The 12888-nt window shown below is 43.0% G+C and overlaps 1 long non-coding RNA gene across 1 annotated transcript in view; it reads left to right on the top strand.

Annotated features, from left to right (window-relative positions):
- LOC117062883 overlaps positions 1-2705 on the top strand; it is a 60488-nt gene extending 57783 nt beyond the window's left edge. Inside the window, exons 2-3 of the long non-coding RNA XR_004428610.1 lie at positions 869-961; positions 2348-2705. This is a non-coding gene — a long non-coding RNA (uncharacterized LOC117062883). The remainder of the gene's footprint in view (positions 1-868; positions 962-2347) is intronic.
- Positions 2706-12888: the final 10183 nt, after the last annotated feature.

Below are 12888 nucleotides of genomic sequence, written 5' to 3'. Positions count from 1 at the left end.
TTTTAGTACATTGGAAAAAAATCTTATGAACGTACTTTCTGTCTTATAGTAAAGTCTATGTTTGTCTTATTTTCATTATTAGATTATAAACTCCTTGAAGGCCAGAGCCATGTTTGACTTATCTTTGTAAGCCCGTCTATATTTTACACAGTACTTAACACATAGTAGTTCTTTAAAAACTATGAGTTGACTTCAATTCAATTCCTACTACTTAAAATTTGTATTTATGCTACACAGTTAGGATTAGTGTTAGCTCTCACTTTCCAAATAATTGATTACAGTCTTCAGCTGGCATGACACATTAAAAATGAAGGGAAAGGGCTGGGTGCGGTGACTCATGCGTGTAATCCCAGTATTTTGGGAGACCGAGGCAGGCAGATTACCTGAGATCAGGAGTTTGAGACCAGCCTGGCCAAGATGGTGAAACCCTGACTCTACTAAAAATACAAAAAAAATTAGCCGGGTGTGGTGGTGGGTGCCTGTAATCCCAGCTACTTGGGAGGCTGAGGTGGGAGAATTGCTTGAACCCGGGAGGCAGAGGTTGCAGTGAGCCGAGATTGCCATTGCACTCCAGCCTGGGCAAGAGGAGCAAAACTCCATCTCAAAAAAAGAAAAAAAAAGAAAAGAAAAGAAAAAGAAAAGAAAGGAAAGGCCAGAAGACAGGACTGCGATTTAATGAATTGATGTATTTATTTGAGATGGGGTCTCACTCTGCTACCTAGGCTGGAATGCAGTGGCACAATCATTGCTCACTGCAGCCTCAAACTCCTGGGAACAAGTGATCCTCCTGACTCAGCCTCCTGAGTAGCTGGGACTACGTGTGCATGCCACCACATCTAGCTAATTCTTGTGGGTTTTTTTTTTGCAGAAATTGGGTCTTGCCTGGTTGCTCACTCTGGTCTCGAACTCCTGGCCTCAACGGATCTGCACACCTCTGTCTCCCAAAGTCCTGGAATTACAGGTATGATTCACTGTGCTAGGAGCAGCACTGAAATTCCTTAATACTCATCAACTTCAAAGCATCATATACTTGTCATGGCCCTCAGTTAAACAGGTGTTGTGCTCCCCTAGGAAATAAAATATGGAAGTTGTAAGAGAACTGTGGGTCTTAGGAATTATCTGGGAAGCAGAATAAGCAGGAAGCTTAGTGGTGGTTAACGACCTGCCCTGCTGCCTGTGACTACAGAAGAGTTATCAACAACTCAACAACTTTGGAGTCATAACCATTTTTCTTTGGGGAGCTGTCTACAAAATATTATTTTTGCTGTGTCTTAATATTTGATAAAGTTGTTCTTGCAAATGTCAGGCTTTCCAGGCATCACTGGAGGAACCAAGGAAAGAACATTTTTTTCTAAGGTTGAATGGGGTTGTAAAGGAAGAAGAGTTGGGTTTTATGATAGTAAGAGAAATTGAGATTCTTAAGGGAAAAGTAAACATCTACGGGTCAGAGGAATTCGGGGGAGTTGAGGTTGCTTTTACATTTCTCTCTCATTACCTAGAGATTTCCTCCTGGAACTCTTCTCTGATAAAACTGTGATGTATGTCATTATTGTTTTAAGCAAGAGAGCCAGTCCCTGTCCAACATGCTAAATAAATATTCACTGATGAATTGCTGATAAATATCCTTGACTATTTCAAATGGATTAGCTCTGCTTGATGTGAGAGCCATATGGAACTTCCATCTAAGATGACTACTAGCCCTCCTGCAGTTCAGAGATGACCTGGAATTGCATTTGTTTTTTGTTTGTTTTGATAATCTATGAGTGTATTAGTCCATTCTCACGCTGCCATTAAAGACATACCTGAGACTGGGTAACTTATAAATAAAAGAGGTTTAATTGACTCACAGTTTTGCATGGCTCGGGAGGCCTCAGGAAACTTACAATCATGGCAGAAGGGGAAGCAAATATGTCCTTCTTCACAAGGCAGCAGGAGAGAGAATGAGAAACAAGTGAAGGGGGAAGCGCCTTATAAAACTATCAGATCTCATGAGAACTTTCCACAATCATGAGAACAGCATGGGGAAAACTGCCTCCATGATTCAATTACTTCCCACCAGGTCCCTCCCACGACACGTGGGAATTATGGGAACTACAATTCAAGATGAGATTTGGTTGGGGACACAGCCAAACCATATCTATGGGCTTCCAATAGCTTTGATACCCCAGCCCTGGCTCCCTTGACTGCACATTAGACACTTCATTTGGACATGAGTGGATCCTAAATTTGATGAGAAGGGCTCTTCAGATTATTTTTCGTGTTTTCACAGGCCTTGAAGGACACATGCTTTTTTTAATTCATAATCTTCCACTCTGTTGGTTTCCTCTTCTTCCATTGTGAAGAGCAGATTCTTAGGTAGGAGGCCACTTAAGCCAAGATGTTCATTGGAGCCTGTGAGGAATGCGGAACTCCTTTTAGTCCTTGGCAAGGAATGACCGTCCTAGGGAACAGAGCAGGAAGAGAAGAATCTGAGCCAGAGAGGCCACCTCTCCTCACTGTTTCTGGACAATGCTTCAGGATGTAGCCTTTGGGCTTCAGGAACCAAGTCTCGGTTTTAATCAGGACAGTGATTCTGAACAATTCGTTTCTAAGACAAGGTTTTCCCTGCCACCGTGGGAAGATGCCAATGCAGAGGAATTCTCATCAACTGGGTTTCTACCTTTCTGATTTAAAGTTGTAACTAACTTTTTGAAACTAAAAATAAACATAGAAAAAAAAAAGCTACAATATATTGATAAACATTTTAAAAATAAAATTTAAAATATTACCATGCAAAAATAGACACTATTATGTACATATCAGGTAGATCCTTCTAGATATTTTTCCCAAGCAAATATACACACACATACATTTTAAAAATATGTTCATACTAAGTGCTCATCCATCTGGGTTTTGTTTTTTTTTTGTTATTATTATTTATTTATTTGTTTGAGACAGAGTTTCTCTGTCACCCAGGCAGGAGTGCAGTGGCATGATCTCAGATCACTGCAGCCTCCACCTCCTGGGCTCAAGCGATCCTCTTGCCTCAGCCTTTCCAGTAGTTGGGACTGCAGGTGCGTGCTATCATGCCCAGCTAATTTTTGTATTTTTTTTGTAGGGATGGGGTTTCACCATGTTGCCCAGGCTGATCTTGAACTCCTGAGCTCAAGCCATTCGCACACTTTGACCTCGTGCTGGGATGATCGGCATGGGCCACCGTGCCTGGCCTGTTTTTCTTTTTTTAAAAACATATTACCTTGTGTAGTACTTCCCTGTCAATAAGTGTAGATATATATAAACATTTGTAGTGGCTTCATGAATATGATTTTAGAAGTGTTTTATGTTAAGTGATATGTATCATTGTTTTAGCACTGGATTTGAATGAAGTTGCAGTCATTCATAGGAATTATTTTGCTTAATTTTGTTTTGCAATGAGGATTCAGAGTTCCTTTGGTGTAATATTCATATTAATATTTGGGCAAATAATTCTGACATTTGGCCTAAAATATTTTTATGTAACCCAAATATTATGATACGTCATTCAGGGCTATGCTTTCACTCATGAGTTGAGGTAACATTAGCCTCTAGCTCTTATTCTAGGTTGGAGGATTTCGGAGTCCCCCCCCAACAAATTCTACATTTTCCTTTCGTTTTTCCTTGTTTTTACTTCTGATCCCATAGATTCTTCACTGTGCCACCTTAAGTCAGATTTGGACACAAAGCCAAACACAGGGCCTGCCTTTCTCTATTTCTCACAAGCAATGCAATCTCACTGTGTTTTGTGCTTACTTGAAGATCTGAGGTGTCAAAGGGAAAAACCCCACCATGTGTTATACAGCCTTTCTCATTTCCCAGATAAACCCCTTCCCCACTGCATGCTGGCTCTGCCATCACCCCCACACCCTGACCCCCAGATCACACTGTTCCTCCACTGAAGAGCCACTCCATGTGGTCGGACAGTCTGTCCAGTGGGACCCTCAGAATTCTGGTGAACAAAAATAGCACAGACATATAACTGTTTATTCATTTTGGTTTATTTGAATAGAACTGGCTACTTTTTGATGCTGCCATTCAAATGGACATATTCTCTTAACATAGAGTTATGGACCTATGGAGCAAAAAACAACCTCAAAGGATGAAGTCCAGCTTCCTCATTTTGCAGAGCAAGAAACCAGGGGCCATATTTCCAACCTCATTGGGATCTTTAGGGCAGAGCCTTACCCAGAATTTGAAGTTTCTGGATTTTGATACCACCTCTTTGCATCATGAGACAAAATCAGGAGCCCTTTCCCCACCACAGAAAAAGAGGGAAGCCCCTGCAACCACTAGCCCCATCTCTGGGTCAGCAGGATTCAGGACCAGAAGATACAGACAGAAGAGTTACAAAAAAGATACAGATGCTTTAGGCTCCGGGCTTAAAAAAATAGGCAGAAATTAAAGGAGACAAGTTTTTAAAGACCAGAGAAAGAGCGAACTATTAGCATTCAAACCACAAAGTCTAATGTTACTGCTGTGACTTCTGCTTATCTCATAAATCTGTCTAAGCCTTTGTGACCAGAATGATGACCTCAGTTTGGGGACCCTGAGCCTGAGATCCAAGATTTTGAAGATTTGTTCCAGGAATCGCCCTCTGACTCTTTATACAATCCTTGGGAATCACCTTAACCTTTTTGTGAACTGACCCCTCTGTAAAGCAAGATAGTATTACCTGCCTTCATTCGATGCCTTTTAAAAATCTATGAGATTCCTGGGGGAGGGGGAAATGTTGTGTTTTAGTTTAGAGGGAAAAGTCGTATTTTGCCCTTTCACCAATACTTAGATGATTATCTGAGACAAACAACGTAATTACGTTTGTGTACGTGTGTGTGTGTTTAGTACTTTTCAGCTGAACAAAAGTTTCACCCCATGAATGGTTTAACCTTAACTATTGAAAGTCTTTTTTTCATCTTGGGATGTTACAGCTCATTTCTCATAGGAAAAACCAGACCTGGAGAATAAAATTTGAAATTATAGACAAATATTGCCATCCCTTCTAGAATGTGCCTGGAACTTCTCTTTTCTCTGTATGCATATAATATAATGTACAGTTCTTGCTGGCTACTGATATCTAGTCCCTTGAGTTAGGGTGCCAATAACTTATTTGCAAGTCAATTTGCTGATGACTTTGTACAGCATCTGTTCTGATCTCTCTAGTGAGCTTTAAAATTGAATTCTAACTGCCTGCAGAGTCTCCACTTGAGTGTCCAAAGCCAAGTCCAACTAAAAATGTCCCGAACAGAGCTCGTCATTATCTTCCCTGTCCTCCATACCAAGTTGTCCTCTGTCCCAGTTAGTCATTCAAGCCTGACATTCATTCCACACCATTCCCCTTGTGTCATCCAGCACTTTTGAGTAATTGGGAAATCTTATGACTATATCTGAAGTCTTTCTCCTTTTCTTTGCCGAATCATAGTTCTAATTCAGTCCCTTATAGCTTATCTGAACTACTGCTACTTATTGATTCAACAAATATTTGTTGGGGATATATTGCATGCCAGGCACTATTCTAGGAAAGTGGGATACAATTAATAAACTAAATGTACAAATATCTCTGCCCTAGAAGATTTAGGGGGAAAAAGAGGGTAGAAAATAAAAGCATAATGAATGGGTAAATTATACAGCAAATTTTAAAAATACAATGAATTTTAAGAAATTATGTAGTAAATTTAAAAAGTAACTGCTGGCTGGGTGCAGTGGCTCACGCCTGTAATCCCAGCACTTTGTGAGGCCAAGGTGGGCAGATCACCTGAGGTCAGGAGTTAGAGACCAGCTTGACCAACATGGTGAAACCCCATCTCTACTAAAAATACAAAAATTAGCCAGGTGTGGCAATGCATGCTTGTAATCCCAGCTACTTGGGAGGCTGAGGCACGAGGATCACTTGAACCTGGGAGGCAGAGGCTGCAGTGAGCCGAGATCATGCCACTGCACTCCAGCTTGGGCAACAAGAGTGAAACTCCGTCTCAAAAAAAAAAAAAAAAAAAAAAAGATAATAATAACCACTATCCACAGGGCATGGGTACTAGGAGGAATTTGGGTGGAAAAGCTGTAGTTTGCCTTTTTAGACAGGATGATTGGAGTAAGACTCTTTGAGAAGATAACATTTTATGAAAGGCTTGAAAGAGATAAGCCATGTGCTCCCTGGGGGAAAACATGGCAGACATGGGGAGGGGCCCTCAGTTGGGAACGTGGCTGCTAGTGTGCAAGTGGAAGAACACAGCTGGAGGGACAGGAGCCAGGAGAGAGTGACTGGAAGTGCGATGAGGGTTCACTATATGAACTTCAGCTTTTTCTGAATAGGATGAAGAGTGATTGTGGAGTTTTGAGCAGAGGAATCATGGGACCTGATGTTTGTTTTCAGAAGGTCACTCTGGCTGCTGCCTTGAGAACAAACTTAAGAAACCAGAGACAAACTGGGAGACAAGGCTGGAAGCTGTAGCCACAATGCAGGTGAAAGATATTGGTGGCTGAGACAGGGTGTTAGCAGTGGAGATGGTGAGAGAAGGCAGGTTGTGGAAATAGTTTGAAAGTAAAGACAACAGAGTTTCTGGAAATACTGGGTTGCAGTGTTAGAGAAGTACAGGAACCAAGGATAGGGAGTTTAGTGACCCAAAGGGTTTACCTGCCCATGGGTTCTCCCTGTCCAGTAGTATTTCTTCTGCGAAACTCATATTCTTTCTCTTTTTTTTTTCTTTGACGGTGTCTCGCTCTGTCATTTAGGCTGGAGTGCAGTGGCACAATCTTGGCTCACTGCAACCTCCGCTTCTTGGGTTCAAGCGATTCTCCTGCCTCAGTCTCCCGAGTAGCTGGGATTACAGGTGCACGCCACGATGCCAGGCTAATTTCTTTTTTGTATTTTTAGTAGCGGCGGGGTTTCACTATGTTGGCCCGGCTGGCCTTGAACTCTGACTTCAGGTGATCCACCCGCCTCAGCCTCCCAAGGCATTGGAATTATAGGCATAAAACAACACACCAGGCCCCCTCCTACTTCCAGGGTGATCCTTCTGCGGGGCAAATCTGGACCTGTCTCTCCTTGCTTAAAAAGTTCAGCAGCATCTCTTTCCCTAGAGCCCCTTCATTTGCTACAAGATGCCATCTGTGAGGTGGCCCTGCCTCTCCATCTTCGTTTCCCACTTCTGTACCTTGTGCTCCAGACCACCTGCAGGGGCCTGCCTGCACTTCCAGGTGGGCTCATGATTTTTTCTCTTGGACAGTGGTGTTTTGTGCTTTCCTACTTTGCTTGTGTATATCTTGTTCCTGAAACTCTCCTTTCTGCTGATTTGCCCAATTGTTGGGAATTCTATTTCTACTACAATATCAGACATTTAACCGGGGAGGTGGAGGTTGCAGTGAGCCAAGATCGCACCACTGCACTCCAGCCTGGGCAACAGAGTGGGACTCCATCTCAAAAAAAAAAAAAAAAGTAATGCTATATCCTGAGTTGCAACCTAAAGCCCTGTGGACTGGGAAGGGATTTGGTTTAATTTAGATTCACACAGGCCCAGACTCTGAGCATTCTTTAGAAGCTGGACTGGCCACCACCCGTGGCTATCCAGCGTTCCTGGTGCACACCTGCCATAACAATCATTGCATCACATTGAAATGTGTCTGTTTCTTTTGGGACTGAATATAAGTGCCTCACTCCCCTCACCTGCAAATACTTGGCACATTACTGGGCACAAAAAGTAAAAGTGACCCTTGGACAACACATATTGGAACTTCAGAGATTCACTTATATCCAAATTTTCTTCTGCCTCTGCTGCCCCGAGATAGCAAGACCAACCCCTCCTCTTCCTCCTCCTTCTTAGTCTACTCAACCTGAAGACGACAAAGATGAAGACTTTCATGATAATTGATGTTCACTGAATGAATGCTAAATACATTTTCTTGGCTGAGTGCAGTCGTTCAAGCCTGTAATCCGAGCACTTTGGGAGGCTGAGGCAAGTGGATCACCTGAAGTCAGGAGTTGGAGACCAGCCTGGCCAACATGACGATATCCTGTCTCTACTAAAAATACAAAAATTAGCTGGGTGTGGTGGTGCGTGCCTGTAATCCCAGCTACTCAGGAGGCTGAGGCACCAGAATAGCTTGAACCCAGGAGGCGGAGGCTGCAATGAGCCAAGATCACACCACTGCACTCCAACCTAAACGACAGAGCAAGACTCCATCTCAACAAATAAATAAATACATACATACATACATTTTCTCTTTTTTTATGATTTACTTAGTAACATATTCTTTTCTCTAGCTTACTTTCTTCTAAGAATACAGTACATAATATATATCACACACAAAATATGTGTTAATCGATTGTTTTTGTTATCAGTAAGGCTTCTAGTCAACGGCGGGCTGTTTATAGTTAAGTTTTGGGGGAGTCAAAAGTTCTACGAGGATTTCCGACTGCACCGGGGTATGTCCTCAACTCCCACACTGTGCAAGGTTCAACTGTAGAAAGAATTCCATGAACGTTTGCTGCTCTGGTTTGAATGCGCAGAGTCTGGATCTTCGTGAATCTAAATTAAGCCAAATCCCTTCACAGTCCAAAGGGCTTCTGGTTGCAACTCAGGATATAGCATTACGTTTTTTTTTTAGATGGAGTCTCACTCTGTCACCCAGGCTGGAGTGCAGCGGTGTGATCTCTGCTCACTGCAACCTCCATCTCCCAGGTTCCAGCGATTCTCCTGCCTCAGCCTCCCGAGTAGCTGGGATTATAGGCGTGCAGCACCACACCTGGCTAATTTTTGTATTTTTTAGGAGAGACAGGGTTTCATCGTATTGGCCAGGCTGTTCTCGAACTCCTGACCTCAGGTGACCCACCCACCTTGGACTCCCAAATTGCTGGGATTACAGGCCTGAGACACTGTGCCTGGCCTAGCATTACCTTTCATCCCTGAAAACCCAGAGGTGAGATGAAGTCAGTGCCTCATGTGGCTAATGACTTTCCCTCCATCCCACTTCAGGTTCTCTCTGCATCGCTTCAGCCACCCTGGGCTCCCGGGGGCCCGCATGCACCTTGGGTATTTCTGTAGTCAATCTTGTATATTTTACATTTCTCTCTAGAATATAAGAAAACAAAAGCGCAAACAGCATTTTCCCTTGGCAGGCCTGGTGACTTTTCTGTACAGGGTTAGTATGGCGGTGGAGACAGCACAAGAGAGTGACCAAGGGACATGTCTTTGTGGCTGACGGAGGTCGCCTTTGTGGCCCAAGTCTGAAAGAGGCAGATGGGGCCATTTTGCAAGCTTTCTATTTAAAGAAAATCAGGAACAGAATAAAAAGGGGTTTTGAATGCAGAGGCTAATGCAACAGAGCAGATGCAGGAAGCATCAAGCTGAGTTTTTCGGGAGGGAAAAAAAGAAATGAGAACCCGAACAAGGCATTCCCCCTACAGTGAAATAAAGACCCCAATGCTCCATTACACTGTCTGTTTAGCTCTCACAGCAGGGGTCCTGGGATTGCAGCCAGGTGCACAAACCAAGGCTATTTGCTCAAAGACAATGGCACCCAGCCTTAGCCAGTGCAGCCTCGCACATGTGCTTGGGAGAGCCACAGCCTCCCAGTGGCTACGTTCGTGGCAGCCTGGCAACCTCACGTTCTTCTGAAGGCTGGAGGGGCTCGGGGAGAGCTAGCGGGGAGGAGTTGGCAAGGGCAGTGGGTCTGGGGCTTTAAACAATCTCAAATGCCCTGTGACTTTCTAAGTCTTTGGTCAATTACCCTTTATTCGCTTTGTTAAACCTCAGCAGCCTGGAATTGTCTCCTCAAAACTCAGCCATCTGTTCCCCTCCTGTCTATATTCCGACCACAAAAAAAGGGGCTTAATTTCAGTAAAAGACTATTCTTTCATTTAAAAATAATGGGAAAGGAGCCAGGCACGGTGGCACGTGCCTGTAGTCCCAGCTATTAGGGGGGTGTGAGGTCTGAGATGGGAGGATCGCTTGAGGCCAGGACTTCTGGGCTGTAGTGCCCCATGCCAATTGGGTGTCCACACTAAGTTCAGCATCCATATGACCTTCCAGGAGTGGGGGAACACCAGATTGCCTAAGGATGGGTGAAACCACCTGGGCCGGGAATGGAGCAGGTTGAAACTCCCATGCTGATCAGTAATGGGATCACGCCTGTGAATAGCCACTGCACTCCGGCCTGGGCAACATAGTGAGACCCCATCTCTAAAAAGAAAAAAAAAATCTATAGAAAAAAATAATGGAAATGGAAATGGAGAAGGGGGAATGAATGAGAATGAGAGTTTCAGAGACACCAAAGAAGAAGGTGGACATTTTTGAAACAGAACCCTGAAAAAGCACATTGTGAATTTCTTGGTGACTGGAGTTTGGATGAGTGGCACATTAGTCAGCACGTTGCTGAACAAAAAAATAATATATATCAAGCTACTTTTAAATGCAAGGAACTGGATTAGGTGCTGCGAAAGGGGGTTGCGGGGAAGACTTTCAAGGAATAGTTCTTGCACTCAAGGGAGACAAGTGGAGAAATTTAAATTACAATGTAAGAGAAACACCAGCTCAGGAAATGTTGCAAGATGGATGTCAGGTACAGGCTAGAAGTTCCAAAATCATTTAGCAGAGGGTGCAAGCACTGTGAGCTGAAACGTTTCGAGGAAGGGAAAGTGAATTTAAGGAAATAGAAAAGATTCACAGAGGCACCAAGTCCACCTTCCTACCCAAACAGAATCCTTTCTGCAGCACACAGCTTCCTTTGAAGTACTTTTGATAACAGGCATCCATTACCTCTCAAGTCCAGCCCTTTCGTTTTGAGAATGCTATTTTTTTTTTCTAGAAAATTCTCCTCAACATAGAGCCGAGGGCTAGCTTTCTTTAACTCTTCCACTCCCTTCTTCTTTCCTTCTAGACAAGATAGTTTTGCACAGCCCCTCTTTAAACTTGAAGGCAATCTCCGGCAGTTCCAGGGTCCTCTCCTCTCAGGACCAAGCACCCCTCCCTGTTTCCCTCACATGGTTGGGAATCTAGCTGTCCTCTGGCCTCATTCTAGTCTGGAAATGCTCCTGTCCCCAGGGGTTGCTCAGCCCTGAGCCTAGGACTCCAGATGTGATTTTTTTTTTTTTTAAGACAGAGTCTCACTCTGTCGCCCAGGCTGGAGTGTAGTGGCATGATCTCAGCTCACTGCAACCTCTGCTTCCTGGGTTCAAGGGATTCTCCTGCCTCAGCCTCCTGAGTACCTGGGATTACAGGCATGTGCCACCATGCCCAGCTAATTTTTCTATTTTCAGTAGAGATAGGGTTTCGCCATGTTGTCCAGGCTGGGCTTGAACTCCTGACCTCAAGTGATCCACCCGCCTCGGCCTCCCAAAGTGCTGGGATTACAGGCACGATCCACTGTGCCCTGCCCTCAGATATATTCTGATCGATGATTCCACAACCATTATTTATCATTCTCTGAACATGATTCTCCTATCCATACAGTCTAATGTTACCTTGGGTTTCAGCTACCACACTGTAAGTGGCAAACCTGTGATCAACCAAAAACAACTCTTCACTATTTTCCCCTTAAACTTGCTGCTGAGACAGGTGTCCCCTGCTTGAGCAGAATGTTGAGATGGGCAGATGTGGAGATCAAGTGAAGGTGTTTGGATTGGGGATAGGTTGGAGCAGTCAAGGTGTTCAGGGAACTGAGGAGCTGCCAGACATCAAAATTTACTTTCAGTCAGGCACAGTGGTGCACCCCTGTAGTCCTAGCTACTTGGGAGGCTGAAGCAGAGGACGCCTTGATCCCAGGAGTTTGAGACCTGCCTGGGCAATATAGTGAGACCTTGATCTCTAAAAAAATTTTTACTTTAACATTACAATATTAAAATATTTTTATACAAGCATGAATACAGATTGAATAGAATATAGAAACAGAGACGTGGAAATTAAGTATATGTTAGAGATTTCCTTTCCAATAACTAGGCAGCTATGAATTATTCAGTATATGGTATTTGGAAATTTGGCTGTTTGTCTGAAGTGACAATTCAATGCATTGTTATCTACCACTATATACCCAAATTAATTTCAGATATATTAAGGATCTGAATGTTATAATATATAAATATATATAATAAAATAATATAATATATATAATCAATATCGTTATTATATATTATATATAATTAATAATATATAATTTAAAATAATATATAAAAATTTATATCCCCCAAATATATATAAAATTTACAGTATATAAATATATATTAAAATCTTCCCCCAAAAGACATAACACCCCAAAAATGTTATTTAAAATGTTGCACACAGGCCGGGCACGGTGGCTCACGCCTGTAATCTCAGCACTTTGGGAGGCCGAGGTGGGCAAATCATGAGGTCAGGAGATCGAGACCATCCTGACCCATGTGGTGAAACGCGGTCTCTACTAAAATACAAAAAAAGTAGCCAAGCATGGTGGCGCATGCCTGTAGTCCCAGCTACTCTGGAGGCTGAGGCAGGGGAATCACTTGAACCTGGGAGGCTGACGTTGCAGTGAGCCAAGATCGCGTGACTGTACTACAGCCTGGTGACAGAGCAAGACACCGTCTCAAAAAAAAAAAAAAAGAAAGAAAAATGTATACAGCAGAGCCTTTAGATTTTTTTAAAGAATTAAACGATCCTGCCTTTGTGGTACTCACCAAGATGGATCATGGATCTTTTGCATGTGAGAGGGCTGGGCTGTAAAGGAATGACTTCTTAAGAGAAAAAAACAGGTAGCATTCCACAAACTATTATAAAAATAGAACATACTATTGTTCTTGTAAACTTTTCAGATTACAAGTCTTTTCTAACTGGACTACCAAGAATATCTACACATATATATGTAAATATGAACGTACGATATGTGTACATATATCCATATATATAAAATATATAC

This window comes from Trachypithecus francoisi, unplaced genomic scaffold (assembly GCF_009764315.1).
Source record: "Trachypithecus francoisi isolate TF-2019V2 unplaced genomic scaffold, Tfra_2.0 Contig01554, whole genome shotgun sequence".
Lineage (NCBI taxonomy): Eukaryota > Metazoa > Chordata > Mammalia > Primates > Cercopithecidae > Trachypithecus > Trachypithecus francoisi.
The sequence above is the reverse complement of the archived record's forward strand: the minus strand, read 5'-3'. Positions and strand labels throughout refer to the sequence as shown.